Consider the following 15,691-nt stretch of genomic DNA (forward strand, 5'->3'; position numbering starts at 1 on the left):
ATGGTTCCTTGTTTCTATTGGGCCCCATGCTGTCACAATTCATCCCTGGCCCTTTTTACGCCCCCTGGTGTCAAATGGGATCCTGGGATTATTAGCCTCCATTGGGTCACAATGGATCCTTGCTTCTCTTAACCCCTGTGCTGTCACAATGCATCCCATGCCCTTTTAGGCCACTTGATGTCACAATGAATCATTTGATTCTTGGCCTCCACGGTGGCATAATAGATCCTTGCTTCTATTGGTCCCCGTGCTGTAACAATCCATCCCTGCCCCTTTTAGGCCCATTGGTGTCACAAGGGATCATTAGATTGTTAGCCTGCATTGGGTCACAATGGTTCCTTGCTTCTCTTAACCTCTGTGGTGTCACAATGCATCCCATGCCCTTTTAGGCCACTTGATGTCACAATGAATCATTTGATTCTTGGCCTCCATGGTGTCATAATTGTTCCTTGTTTCTATTGGGCCCCATGCTGTCACAATTCATCCCTGGCCCTTTTTACGCCCCCTGGTGTCAAATGGGATCCTGGGATTATTACCCTCCATTGGGTCACAATGGATCCTTGCTTCTCTTAACCCCTGTGCTGTCACAATGCATCCCATGCCCTTTTAGGCCACTTGATGTCACAATGAATCATTTGATTCTTGGCCTCCATGGTGGCATAATAGATCCTTGCTTCTATTGGTCCCCGTGCTGTAACAATCCATCCCTGTCCCTTTTTATACCCCCTGGTGCCACAAGGGATCATTAGATTGTTAGCCTCCCTTGGGTCACAATGGTTCCTTGCTTCTCTTAACCTCTGTGGTGTCACAATGCATCCCATGCCCTTTTAGGCCACTTGATGTCACAATGAATCATTTGAGTCTTGGCCTCCATGGTGTCATAATGGTTCCTTGTTTCTATTGGGCCCCATGCTGTCACAATTCATCCCTGGCCCTTTTACGCCCCCTGGTGTCAAATGGGATCCTGGGATTATTAGCCTCCATTGGGTCACAATGGATCCTTGCTTCTCTTAACCTCTGTGGTGTCACAATGCATCCCATGCCCTTTTAGGCCACATGATGTCACAATGAATTATTTGATTCTAGGCCTCCATGGTGGCATAATAGATCCTTGCTTCTATTGTTCCCCGTGCTGTAACAATTCATCCCTGGCCCTTTTTAGGCCCATTGGTGTCACAAGGGATCATTAGATTGTTAGCCTGCATTGGGTCACAATGGATCCTTGCTTCTCTTAACCCCTGTGGTGTCACAATGCATCCCATGCCCTTTTAGGCCACTTGATGTCACAATGAATCATTTGATTCTTGGCCTCCACGGTGGCATAATAGATCCTTGCTTCTATTGGTCCCCGTGCTGGAACAATCCATCCCAGGCCCTTTTTATACCCCCTGGTGCCACAAGGGATTCTTAGATTGTTAGCCTGCATTGGGTAACAATGGATTCTTGCTTCTCTTAACCCCTTTGGTGTCACAATGCATCCCATGCCCTTTTAGGCCACTTGATGTCACAATGAATCATTTGATTCTTGGCCTCCATGGTGGCGTAATTGTACCAGGCTTTAATTGGGCCCCATGCTGTCACAATTCATCCCTGCCACTTTTAGGCCCATTGGTGTCAAAAGGGATCATTAAATTGTTAGCCTGCAATGGGTCACAATGGATCCTTGCTTCTCTTAACCCCTGTGCTGTCACAATGCATCCCATGCCCTTTTAGGCCACATTATGTCACAATGAATTATTTGATTCTAGGCCTCCATGGTGGCATAATAGATCCTTGCTTCTATTGGTCCCCGTGCTGTAACAATGAATCCCTGGCCCTTTTAGGCCCATTGGTGTCACAAGGGATCATTAGATTGTTAGCCTGCATTGGGTCACAATGGTTCCTTGCTTCTCTTAACCTCTGTGGTGTCACAATGCATCCCATGCCCTTTTAGGCCACTTGATGTCACAATGAATCATTTGAGTCTTGGCCTCCATGGTGTCATAATGGTTCCTTGTTTCTATTGGGCCCCATGCTGTCACAATTCATCCCTGGCCCTTTTACGCCCCCTGGTGTCAAATGGGATCCTGGGATTATTAGCCTCCATTGGGTCACAATGGATCCTTGCTTCTCTTAACCTCTGTGGTGTCACAATGCATCCCATGCCCTTTTAGGCCACTTGATGTCACAATGAATCATTTGAGTCTTGGCCTCCATGGTGTCATAATGGTTCCTTGTTTCTATTGGGCCCCATGCTGTCACAATTCATCCCTGGCCCTTTTACGCCCCCTGGTGTCAAATGGGATCCTGGGATTATTAGCCTCCATTGGGTCACAATGGATCCTTGCTTCTCTTAACCCCTGTGCTGTCACAATGCATCCCATGCCCTTTTAGGCCACTTGATGTCACAATGAATCATTTGATTCTTGGCCTCCACGGTGGCATAATAGATCCTTGCTTCCATTGGTCCCCGTGCTGTAACAATCCATCCCTGTCCCTTTTTATACCCCCTGGTGCCACAAGGGATCATTAGATTGTTAGCCTGCATTGGGTCACAATGGTTCCTTGCTTCTCTTAACCTCTGTGGTGTCACAATGCATTCCAAGCCCTTTTAGGCCACTTGGTCTTACAATGAACCATTTGATTCTTGGCCTTCATGGTGTCTTAATGGTTCCTTGCTTCTTTAGGTCCCCATGCTGTCAGAGTTCATCCGTGGTCCTTTTGCACCCCCTGGTGCCACAAGGGATCATTAGATTGTTAGCCTGCATTGGGTCACAATGGTTCCTTGCTTCTCTTAACCTCTGTGGTGTCACAATGCATCCCATGCCCTTTTAGGCCACTTGATGTCACAATGAATCATTTGATTCTTGGCCTCCACGGTGGCATAATAGATCCTTGCTTCTATTGGTCCCCGTGCTGTAACAATCCATCCCTGCCCCTTTTAGGCCCATTGGTGTCACAAGGGATCATTAGATTGTTAGCCTGCATTGGGTCACAATGGTTCCTTGCTTCTCTTAACCCCTGTGCTGTCACAATGCATCCCATGCCCTTTTAGGCCACTTGATGTCACAATGAATCATTTGATTCTTGGCCTCCACGGTGGCATAATAGATCCTTGCTTCTATTGGTCCCCGTGCTGTAACAATCCATCCCTGCCCCTTTTAGGCCCATTGGTGTCACAAGGGATCATTAGATTGTTAGCCTGCATTGGGTCACAATGGTTCCTTGCTTCTCTTGACCTCTGTGGTGTCACAATGCATCCCATGCCCTTTTAGGCCACTTGATGTCACAATGAATCATTTGAGTCTTGGCCTCCATGGTGTCATAATGGTTCCTTGTTTCTATTGGGCCCCATGCTGTCACAATTCATCCCTGGCCCTTTTACGCCCCCTGGTGTCAAATGGGATCCTGGGATTATTAGCCTCCATTGGGACACAATGGATCCTTGCTTCTCTTAACCCCTGTGGTGTCACAATGCATCCCATGCCCATTTAGGCCACTTGATGTCACAATGAATCATTTGATTCTTGGCCTCCATGGTGTCATAATGGTTCCTTGTTTCTGTTGGGCCCCATGCTGTCACAATTCATCCCTGGCCCTTTTAGGCCCATTGGTGTCACAAGGGATCATTAGATTATTAGCCTCCATTGGGTCACAATGGATCCTTGCTTCTCTTAACCCCTGTGGTGTCACAATGCATCTCATGCCCTTTTAGGCCACTTGATGTCACAATGAATCATTTGATTCTTGGCCTCCACGGTGGCATAATAGATCCTTGCTTCTATTGGTCCCCATGCTGTAACAATCCATCCCTGGCCCTTTTTATACCCCCTGGTGCCACAAGGGATCATTAGATTGTTAGCATGCATTGGGTCACAATGGATCCTTGCTTCTCTTAACCCCTGTGCTGTCACAATGCATCCCATGCCCTTTTGGCCACTTGATGTCACAATGAATCTTTTGATTCTTGGCCTCCATGGTGTCATAATGGTTCCTTGTTTCTATTGGGCCCCATGCTGTCACAATTCAGCCCTGGCCCTTTTGGGCCCCCTGGTTTCTCAAGGGATCATTAGATTGTTAGCCTGCATTGGGTCACAATGGATCCTTGCTTCTCTTAACCTCTGTGGTGTCACAATGCATCCCATGCCCTTTTAGGCCACATGATGTCACAATGAATTATTTGATTCTAGGCCTCCATGGTGGCATAATAGATCCTTGCTTCTATTGGTCCCCGTGCTGTAACAATTCATCCCTGGCCCTTTTAGGCCGATTGGTGTCACAAGGGATCATTAGATTGTTAGCCTGCATTGGGTCACAATGGTTCCTTGCTTCTCTTAACCTCTGTGGTGTCACAATGCATCCCATGACCTTTTAGGCCACTTGATGTCACAATGAATCATTTGAGTCTTGGCCTCCATGGTGTCATAATGGTTCCTTTTTTCTATTGGGCCCCATGCTGTCACAATTCATCCCTGGCCCTTTTACGCCCCCTGGTGTCAAATGGGATCCTGGGATTATTAGCCTCCATTGGGTCACAATGGATCCTTGCTTCTCTTAACCCCTGTGCTGTCACAATGCATCCCATGCCCTTTTAGGCCACTTGATGTCACAATGAATCATTTGATTCTTGGCCTCCACGGTGGCATAATAGATCCTTGCTTCTATTGGTCCCCGTGCTGTAACAATCCATCCCTGCCCCTTTTAGGCCCATTGGTGTCACAAGGGATCATTAGATTGTTAGCCTGCATTGGGTCACAATGGTTCCTTGCTTCTCTTAACCTCTGTGGTGTCACAATGCATCCCATGCCCTTTTAGGCCACTTGATGTCACAATGAATCATTTGATTCTTGGCCTCCATGGTGTCATAATGGTTCCTTGTTTCTATTGGGCCCCATGCTGTCACAATTCATCCCTGGCCCTTTTTACGCCCCCTGGTGTCAAATGGGATCCTGGGATTATTAGCCTCCATTGGGTCACAATGGATCCTTGCTTCTCTTAACCCCTGTGCTGTCACAATGCATCCCATGCCCTTTTAGGCCACTTGATGTCACAATGAATCATTTGATTCTTGGCCTCCATGGTGGCATAATAGATCCTTGCTTCTATTGTTCCCCGTGCTGTAACAATTCATCCCTGGCCCTTTTTAGGCCCATTGGTGTCACAAGGGATCATTAGATTGTTAGCCTGCATTGGGTCACAATGGATCCTTGCTTCTCTTAACCCCTGTGGTGTCACAATGCATCCCATGCCCTTTTAGGCCACATGATGTCACAATGAATCATTTGATTCTTGGCCTCCACGGTGGCATAATAGATCCTTGCTTCTATTGGTCCCCGTGCTGGAACAATCCATCCCAGGCCCTTTTTATACCCCCTGGTGCCACAAGGGATTATTAGATTGTTAGCCTGCATTGGGTCACAATGGATCCTTGCTTCTCTTAACCCCTTTGGTGTCACAATGCATCCCATGCCCTTTTAGGCCACTTGATGTCACAATGAATCATTTGATTCTTGGCCTCCATGGTGGCGTAATTGTACCAGGCTTTAATTGGGCCCCATGCTGTCACAATTCATCCCTGCCACTTTTAGGCCCATTGGTGTCAAAAGGGATCATTAAATTGTTAGCCTGCAATGGGTCACAATGGATCCTTGCTTCTCTTAACCCCTGTGCTGTCACAATGCATCCCATGCCCTTTTAGGCCACATGATGTCACAATGAATTATTTGATTCTAGGCCTCCATGGTGGCATAATAGATCCTTGCTTCTATTGGTCCCCGTGCTGTAACAATGAATCCCTGGCCCTTTTAGGCCCATTGGTGTCACAAGGGATCATTAGATTGTTAGCCTGCATTGGGTCACAATGGTTCCTTGCTTCTCTTAACCTCTGTGGTGTCACAATGCATCCCATGCCCTTTTAGGCCACTTGATGTCACAATGAATCATTTGAGTCTTGGCCTCCATGGTGTCATAATGGTTCCTTGTTTCTATTGGGCCCCATGCTGTCACAATTCATCCCTGGCCCTTTTACGCCCCCTGGTGTCAAATGGGATCCTGGGATTATTAGCCTCCATTGGGTCACAATGGATCCTTGCTTCTCTTAACCCCTGTGCTGTCACAATGCATCCCATGCTCTTTTAGGCCACTTGATGTCACAATGAATCATTTGATTCTTGGCCTCCACGGTGGCATAATAGATCCTTGCTTCTATTGGTCCCCGTGCTGTAACAATCCATCCCTGGCCCTTTTTATACCCCCTGGTGCCACAAGGGATCATTAGATTGTTAGCCTGCATTGGGTCACAATGTATCCTTGCTTCTCTTAACCCCTTTGGTGTCACAATGCATCCCATGCCCTTTTAGGCCACTTGATGTCACAATGAACCATTTGATTCTTGGCCTTCATGGTGTCTTAATGGTTCCTTGCTTCTATAGGTCCCCATGCTGTCAGAGTTCATCCGTGGTCCTTTTACGCCCCCTGGTGCCACAAGGGATCATTAGATTGTTAGCCTGCATTGGGTCACAATGGTTCCTTGCTTCTCTTAACCCCTGTGGTGTCACAATGCATCCCATGCCCTTTTAGGCCACTTGATGTCACAATGAATCATTTGATTCTTGGCCTCCACGGTGGCATAATAGATCCTTGCTTCTATTGGTCCCCGTGCTGTAACAATCCATCCCTGCCCCTTTTAGGCCCATTGGTGTCACAAGGGATCATTAGATTGTTAGCCTGCATTGGGTCACAATGGTTCCTTGCTTCTCTTAACCTCTGTGCTGTCACAATGCATCCCATGTCCTTTTAGGCCACTTGATGTCACAATGAATCATTTGATTCTTGGCCTCCACGGTGGCATAATAGATCCTTGCTTCTATTGGTCCCCGTGCTGTAACAATCCATCCCTGCCCCTTTTAGGCCCATTGGTGTCATAAGGGATCATTAGATTGTTAGCCTGCATTGGGTCACAATGGTTCCTTGCTTCTCTTAACCCCTGTGCTGTCACAATGCATCCCATGCCCTTTTAGGCCACTTGATGTCACAATGAATCATTTGATTCTTGGCCTCCACGGTGGCATAATAGATCCTTGCTTCTATTGGTCCCCATGCTGTAACAATCCATCCCTGGCACTTTTTATACCCCCTGGTGCCACAAGGGATCATTAGATTGTTAGCCTGCATTGGGTCACAATGGATCCTTGCTTCTCTTAACCCCTGTGCTGTCACAATGCATCCCATGCCCTTTTGGCCACTTGATGTCACAATGAATCATTTGATTCTTGGCCTCCATGGTGTCATAATGGTTCCTTGTTTCTATTGGGCCCCATGCTGTCACAATTCAGCCCTGGCCCTTTTGGGCCCCCTGGTTTCTCAAGGGATCATTAGATTGTTAGCCTGCATTGGGTCACAATGGATCCTTGCTTCTCTTAACCTCTGTGGTGTCACAATGCATCCCATGCCCTTTTAGGCCACATGATGTCACAATGAATTATTTGATTCTAGGCCTCCATGGTGGCATAATAGATCCTTGCTTCTATTGGTCCCCGTGCTGTAACAATTCATCCCTGGCCCTTTTAGGCCGATTGGTGTCACAAGGGATCATTAGATTGTTAGCCTGCATTGGGTCACAATGGTTCCTTGCTTCTCTTAACCTCTGTGGTGTCACAATGCATCCCATGCCCTTTTAGGCCACTTGATGTCACAATGAATCATTTGATTCTTGGCCTCCATGGTGTCATAATGGTTCCTTGTTTCTATTGTGCCCCATGCTGTCACAATTCATCCCTGGCCCTTTTACGCCCCCTGGTGTCAAATGGGATGCTGGGATTATTAGCCTCCATTGGGTCACAATGGATCCTTGCTTCTCTTAACCCCTGTGCTGTCACAATGCATCCCATGCCCTTTTAGGCCACTTGATGTCACAATGAATCATTTGATTCTTGGCCTCCACGGTGGCATAATAGATCCTTGCTTCTATTGGTCCCCGTGCTGTAACAATCCATCCCTGCCCCTTTTAGGCCCATTGGTGTCACAAGGGATCATTAGATTGTTAGCCTGCATTGGGTCACAATGGTTCCTTGCTTCTCTTAACCTCTGTGGTGTCACAATGCATCCCATGCCCTTTTAGGCCACTTGATGTCACAATGAATCATTTGATTCTTGGCCTCCATGGTGTCATAATGGTTCCTTGTTTCTATTGGGCCCCATGCTGTCACAATTCATCCCTGGCCCTTTTTACGCCCCCTGGTGTCAAAGGGGATGCTGGGATTATTAGCCTCCATTGGGTCACAATGGATCCTTGCTTCTCTTAACCCCTGTGCTGTCACAATGCATCCCATGCCCTTTTAGGCCACTTGATGTCACAATGAATCATTTGATTCTTGGCCTCCACGGTGGCATAATAGATCCTTGCTTCTATTGGTCCCCGTGCTGTAACAATCCATCCCTGTCCCTTTTTATACCCCCTGGTGCCACAAGGGATCATTAGATTGTTAGCCTGCATTGGGTCACAATGGTTCCTTGCTTCTCTTAACCTCTGTGGTGTCACAATGCATCCCATGCCCTTTTAGGCCACTTGATGTCACAATGAATCATTTGAGTCTTGGCCTCCATGGTGTCATAATGGTTCCTTGTTTCTATTGGGCCCCATGCTGTCACAATTCATCCCTGGCCCTTTTACGCCCCCTGGTGTCAAATGGGATCCTGGGATTATTAGCCTCCATTGGGTCACAATGGATCCTTGCTTCTCTTAACCCCTGTGCTGTCACAATGCATCCCATGCCCTTTTAGGCCACTTGATGTCACAATGAATCATTTGATTCTTGGCCTCCACGGTGGCATAATAGATCCTTGCTTCTATTGCTCCCCGTGCTGTAACAATCCATCCCTGGCCCTTTTTATACCCCCTGGTGCCACAAGGGATCATTAGATTGTTAGCCTGCATTGGGTCACAATGGTTCCTTGCTTCTCTTAACCTCTGTGGTGTCACAATGCATTCCAAGCCCTTTTAGGCCACTTGGTCTTACAATGAACCATTTGATTCTTGGCCTTCATGGTGTCTTAATGGTTCCTTGCTTCTATAGGTCCCCATGCTGTCAGAGTTCATCCGTGGTCCTTTTGCGCCCCCTGGTGCCACAAGGGATCATTAGATTGTTAGCCTGCATTGGGTCACAATGGTTCCTTGCTTCTCTTAACCCCTGTGGTGTCACAATGCATCCCATGCCGTTTTAGGCCACTTGATGTCACAATGAATCATTTGATTCTTGGCCTCCATGGTGGCGTAATTGTACCAGGTTTTACTTGGGCCCCATGCTTTCACAATAAATCCCTGCCACTTTTAAGCCCATTGGTGTCAAAAGGGATCATTAGATTGTTAGCCTGCATTGGGTCACAATGGATCCTTGCTTCTCTTAACCTCTGTGGTGTCACAATGCATCCCATGCCCTTTTAGGCCACATGATGTCACAATGAATTATTTGATTCTAGGCCTCCATGGTGGCATAATAGATCCTTGCTTCTATTGGTCCCCATGCTGTAACAATTCATCCCTGGCCCTTTTAGGCCCATTGGTGTCACAAGGGATCATTAGATTGTTAGCCTGCATTGGGTCACAATGGTTCCTTGCTTCTCTTAACCTCTGTGGTGTCACAATGCATCCCATGCCCTTTTAGGCCACTTGATGTCACAATGAATCATTTGATTCTTGGCCTCCATGGTGTCATAATGGTTCCTTTTTTCTATTGGGCCCCATTCTGTCACAATTCATCCCTGGCCCTTTTACGCCCCCTGGTGTCAAATGGGATCCTGGGATTATTAGCCTCCATTGGGTCACAATGGATCCTTGCTTCTCTTAACCCCTGTGCTGTCACAATGCATCCCATGCCCTTTTAGGCCACTTGATGTCACAATGAATCATTTGATTCTTGGCCTCCACGGTGGCATAATAGATCCTTGCTTCTATTGGTCCCCGTGCTGTAACAATCCATCCCTGCCCCTTTTAGGCCCATTGGTGTCACAAGGGATCATTAGATTGTTAGCCTGCATTGGGTCACAATGGTTCCTTGCTTCTCTTAACCTCTGTGGTGTCACAATGCATCCCATGCCCTTTTAGGCCACTTGATGTCACAATGAATCATTTGATTCTTGGCCTCCATGGTGTCATAATGGTTCCTTGTTTCTATTGGGCCCCATGCTGTCACAATTCATCCCTGGCCCTTTTTACGCCCCCTGGTGTCAAAGGGGATGCTGGGATTATTAGCCTCCATTGGGTCACAATGGATCCTTGCTTCTCTTAACCCCTGTGCTGTCACAATGCATCCCATGCCCTTTTAGGCCACTTGATGTCACAATGAATCATTTGATTCTTGGCCTCCACGGTGGCATAATAGATCCTTGCTTCTATTGGTCCCCGTGCTGTAACAATCCATCCCTGCCCCTTTTAGGCCCATTGGTGTCACAAGGGATCATTAGATTGTTAGCCTGCATTGGGTCACAATGGTTCCTTGCTTCTCTTAACCTCTGTGGTGTCACAATGCATCCCATGCCCTTTTAGGCCACTTGATGTCACAATGAATCATTTGAGTCTTGGCCTCCATGGTGTCATAATGGTTCCTTGTTTCTATTGGGCCCCATGCTGTCACAATTCATCCCTGGCCCTTTTACGCCCCCTGGTGTCAAATGGGATCCTGGGATTATTAGCCTCCATTGGGACACAATGGATCCTTGCTTCTCTTAACCCCTGTGGTGTCACAATGCATCCCATGCCCATTTAGGCCACTTGATGTCACAATGAATCATTTGATTCTTGGCCTCCATGGTGTCATAATGGTTCCTTGTTTCTGTTGGGCCCCATGCTGTCACAATTCATCCCTGGCCCTTTTAGGCCCATTGGTGTCACAAGGGATCATTAGATTATTAGCCTCCATTGGGTCACAATGGATCCTTGCTTCTCTTAACCCCTGTGGTGTCACAATGCATCTCATGCCCTTTTAGGCCACTTGATGTCACAATGAATCATTTGATTCTTGGCCTCCACGGTGGCATAATAGATCCTTGCTTCTATTGGTCCCCATGCTGTAACAATCCATCCCTGGCCCTTTTTATACCCCCTGGTGCCACAAGGGATCATTAGATTGTTAGCATGCATTGGGTCACAATGGATCCTTGCTTCTCTTTACCCCTGTGCTGTCACAATGCATCCCATGCCCTTTTGGCCACTTGATGTCACAATGAATCATTTGATTCTTGGCCTCCATGGTGTCATAATGGTTCCTTGTTTCTATTGGGCCCCATGCTGTCACAATTCAGCCCTGGCCCTTTTGGGCCCCCTGGTTTCTCAAGGGATCATTAGATTGTTAGCCTGCATTGGGTCACAATGGATCCTTGCTTCTCTTAACCTCTGTGGTGTCACAATGCATCCCATGCCCTTTTAGGCCACATGATGTCACAATGAATTATTTGATTCTAGGCCTCCATGGTGGCATAATAGATCCTTGCTTCTATTGGTCCCCGTGCTGTAACAATTCATCCCTGGCCCTTTTAGGCCGATTGGTGTCACAAGGGATCATTAGATTGTTAGCCTGCATTGGGTCACAATGGTTCCTTGCTTCTCTTAACCTCTGTGGTGTCACAATGCATCCCATGACCTTTTAGGCCACTTGATGTCACAATGAATCATTTGAGTCTTGGCCTCCATGGTGTCATAATGGTTCCTTTTTTCTATTGGGCCCCATGCTGTCACAATTCATCCCTGGCCCTTTTACGCCCCCTGGTGTCAAATGGGATCCTGGGATTATTAGCCTCCATTGGGTCACAATGGATCCTTGCTTCTCTTAACCCCTGTGCTGTCACAATGCATCCCATGCCCTTTTAGGCCACTTGATGTCACAATGAATCATTTGATTCTTGGCCTCCACGGTAGCATAATAGATCCTTGCTTCTATTGGTCCCCGTGCTGTAACAATCCATCCCTGCCCCTTTTAGGCCCATTGGTGTCACAAGGGATCATTAGATTGTTAGCCTGCATTGGGTCACAATGGTTCCTTGCTTCTCTTAACCTCTGTGGTGTCACAATGCATCCCATGCCCTTTTAGGCCACTTGATGTCACAATGAATCATTTGATTCTTGGCCTCCATGGTGTCATAATGGTTCCTTGTTTCTATTGGGCCCCATGCTGTCACAATTCATCCCTGGCCCTTTTTACGCCCCCTGGTGTCAAATGGGATCCTGGGATTATTAGCCTCCATTGGGTCACAATGGATCCTTGCTTCTCTTAACCCCTGTGCTGTCACAATGCATCCCATGCCCTTTTAGGCCACTTGATGTCACAATGAATCATTTGATTCTTGGCCTCCATGGTGGCATAATAGATCCTTGCTTCTATTGGTCCCCGTGCTGTAACAATCCATCCCTGTCCCTTTTTATACCCCCTGGTGCCACAAGGGATCATTAGATTGTTAGCCTCCCTTGGGTCACAATGGTTCCTTGCTTCTCTTAACCTCTGTGGTGTCACAATGCATCCCATGCCCTTTTAGGCCACTTGATGTCACAATGAATCATTTGAGTCTTGGCCTCTATGGTGTCATAATGGTTCCTTGTTTCTATTGGGCCCCATGCTGTCACAATTCATCCCTGGCCCTTTTACGCCCCCTGGTGTCAAATGGGATCCTGGGATTATTAGCCTCCATTGGGTCACAATGGATCCTTGCTTCTCTTAACCCCTGTGCTGTCACAATGCATCCCATGCCCTTTTAGGCCACTTGATGTCACAATGAATCATTTGATTCTTGGCCTCCACGGTGGCATAATAGATCCTTGCTTCTATTGGTCCCCGTGCTGTAACAATCCATCCCTGGCCCTTTTTATACCCCCTGGTGCCACAAGGGATCATTAGATTGTTAGCCTGCATTGGGTCACAATGGATCCTTGCTTCTCTTAACCCCTTTGGTGTCACAATGCATCCCATGCCCTTTTAGGCCACTTGATGTCACAATGAACCATTTGATTCTTGGCCTTCATGGTGTCTTAATGGTTCCTTGCTTCTATAGGTCCCCATGCTGTCAGAGTTCATCCGTGGTCCTTTTACGCCCCCTGGTGCCACAAGGGATCATTAGATTGTTAGCCTGCATTGGGTCACAATGTTTCCTTGCTTCTCTTAACCCCTGTGGTGTCACAATGCATCCCATGCCCTTTTAGGCCACTTGATGTCACAATGAATCATTTGATTCTTGGCCTTCACGGTGGCATAATAGATCCTTGCTTCTATTGGTCCCCATGCTGTAACAATCCATCCCTGGCCCTTTTTATACCCCCTGGTGCCACAAGGGATCATTAGATTGTTAGCCTGCATTGGGTCACAATGGATCCTTGTTCTCTTAACCCCTGTGCTGTCACAATGCATCCCATGCCCTTTTGGCCACTTGATGTCACAATGAATCTTTTGATTCTTGGCCTCCATGGTGTCATAATGGTTCCTTGTTTCTATTGGGCCCCATGCTGTCACAATTCAGCCCTGGCCCTTTTGGGCCCCCTGGTTTCTCAAGGGATCATTAGATTGTTAGCCTGCATTGGGTCACAATGGATCCTTGCTTCTCTTAACCTCTGTGGTGTCACAATGCATCCCATGCCCTTTTAGGCCACATGATGTCACAATGAATTATTTGATTCTAGGCCTCCATGGTGGCATAATAGATCCTTGCTTCTATTGGTCCCCGTGCTGTAACAATTCATCCCTGGCCCTTTTAGGCCGATTGGTGTCACAAGGGATCATTAGATTGTTAGCCTGCATTGGGTCACAATGGTTCCTTGCTTCTCTTAACCTCTGTGGTGTCACAATGCATCCCATGCCCTTTTAGGCCACTTGATGTCACAATGAATCATTTGATTCTTGGCCTCCATGGTGTCATAATGGTTCCTTGTTTCTATTGTGCCCCATGCTGTCACAATTCATCCCTGGCCCTTTTACGCCCCCTGGTGTCAAATGGGATCCTGGGATTATTAGCCTCCATTGGGTCACAATGGATCCTTGCTTCTCTTAACCCCTGTGCTGTCACAATGCATCCCATGCCCTTTTAGGCCACTTGATGTCACAATGAATAATTTGATTCTTGGCCTCCATGGTGTCATAATGGTTCCTTGTTTCTATTGGGCCCCATGCTGTCACAATTCATCCCTGGCCCTTTTTACGCCCCCTGGTGTCAAAGGGGATCCTGGGATTATTAGCCTCCATTGGGTCACAATGGATCCTTGCTTCTCTTAACCCCTGTGCTGTCACAATGCATCCCATGCCCTTTTAGGCCACTTGATGTCACAATGAATCATTTGATTCTTGGCCTCCACGGTGGCATAATAGATCCTTGCTTCTATTGGTCCCCGTGCTGTAACAATCCATCCCTGTCCCTTTTTATACCCCCTGGTGCCACAAGGGATCATTAGATTGTTAGCCTCCCTTGGGTCACAATGGTTCCTTGCTTCTCTTAACCTCTGTGGTGTCACAATGCATCCCATGCCCTTTTAGGCCACTTGATGTCACAATGAATCATTTGAGTCTTGGCCTCCATGGTGTCATAATGGTTCCTTGTTTCTATTGGGCCCCATGCTGTCACAATTCATCCCTGGCCCTTTTACGCCCCCTGGTGTCAAATGGGATCCTGGGATTATTAGCCTCCATTGGGTCACAATGGATCCTTGCTTCTCTTAACCCCTGTGCTGTCACAATGCATCCCATGCCCTTTTAGGCCACTTGATGTCACAATGAATCATTTGATTCTTGGCCTCCACGGTGGCATAATAGATCCTTGGTTCTATTGGTCCCCGTGCTATAACAATCCATCCCTGGCCCTTTTTATACCCCCTGGTGCCACAAGGGATCATTAGATTGTTAGCCTGCATTGGGTCACAATGGTTCCTTGCTTCTCTTAACCTCTGTGGTGTCACAATGCATTCCAAGCCCTTTTAGGCCACTTGGTCTTACAATGAACCATTTGATTCTTGGCCTTCATGGTGTCTTAATGGTTCCTTGCTTCTATAGGTCCCCATGCTGTCAGAGTTCATCCGTGGTCCTTTTGCGCCCCCTGGTGCCACAAGGGATCATTAGATTGTTAGCCTGCATTGGGTCACAATGGTTCCTTGCTTCTCTTAACCCCTGTGGTGTCACAATGCATCCCATGCCGTTTTAGGCCACTTGATGTCACAATGAATCATTTGATTCTTGGCCTCCATGGTGGCGTAATTGTACCAGGTTTTACTTGGGCCCCATGCTTTCACAATAAATCCCTGCCACTTTTAGGCCCATTGGTGTCAAAAGGGATCATTAGATTGTTAGCCTGCATTGGGTCACAATGGATCCTTGCTTCTCTTAACCTCTGTGGTGTCACAATGCATCCCATGCCCTTTTAGGCCACATGATGTCACAATGAATTATTTGATTCTAGGCCTCCATGGTGGCATAATAGATCCTTGCTTCTATTGGTCCCCATGCTGTAACAATTCATCCCTGGCCCTTTTAGGCCCATTGGTGTCACAAGGGATCATTAGATTGTTAGCCTGCATTGGGTCACAATGGTTCCTTGCTTCTCTTAACCTCTGTGGTGTCACAATGCATCCCATGCCCTTTTAGGCCACTTGATGTCACAATGAATCATTTGATTCTTGGCCTCCATGGTGTCATAATGGTTCCTTGTTTCTATTGGGCCCCATGCTGGCACAATTCATCCCTGGCCC

Source organism: Cinclus cinclus, chromosome 33 (assembly GCF_963662255.1).
Source record: "Cinclus cinclus chromosome 33, bCinCin1.1, whole genome shotgun sequence".
NCBI lineage: Eukaryota > Metazoa > Chordata > Aves > Passeriformes > Cinclidae > Cinclus > Cinclus cinclus.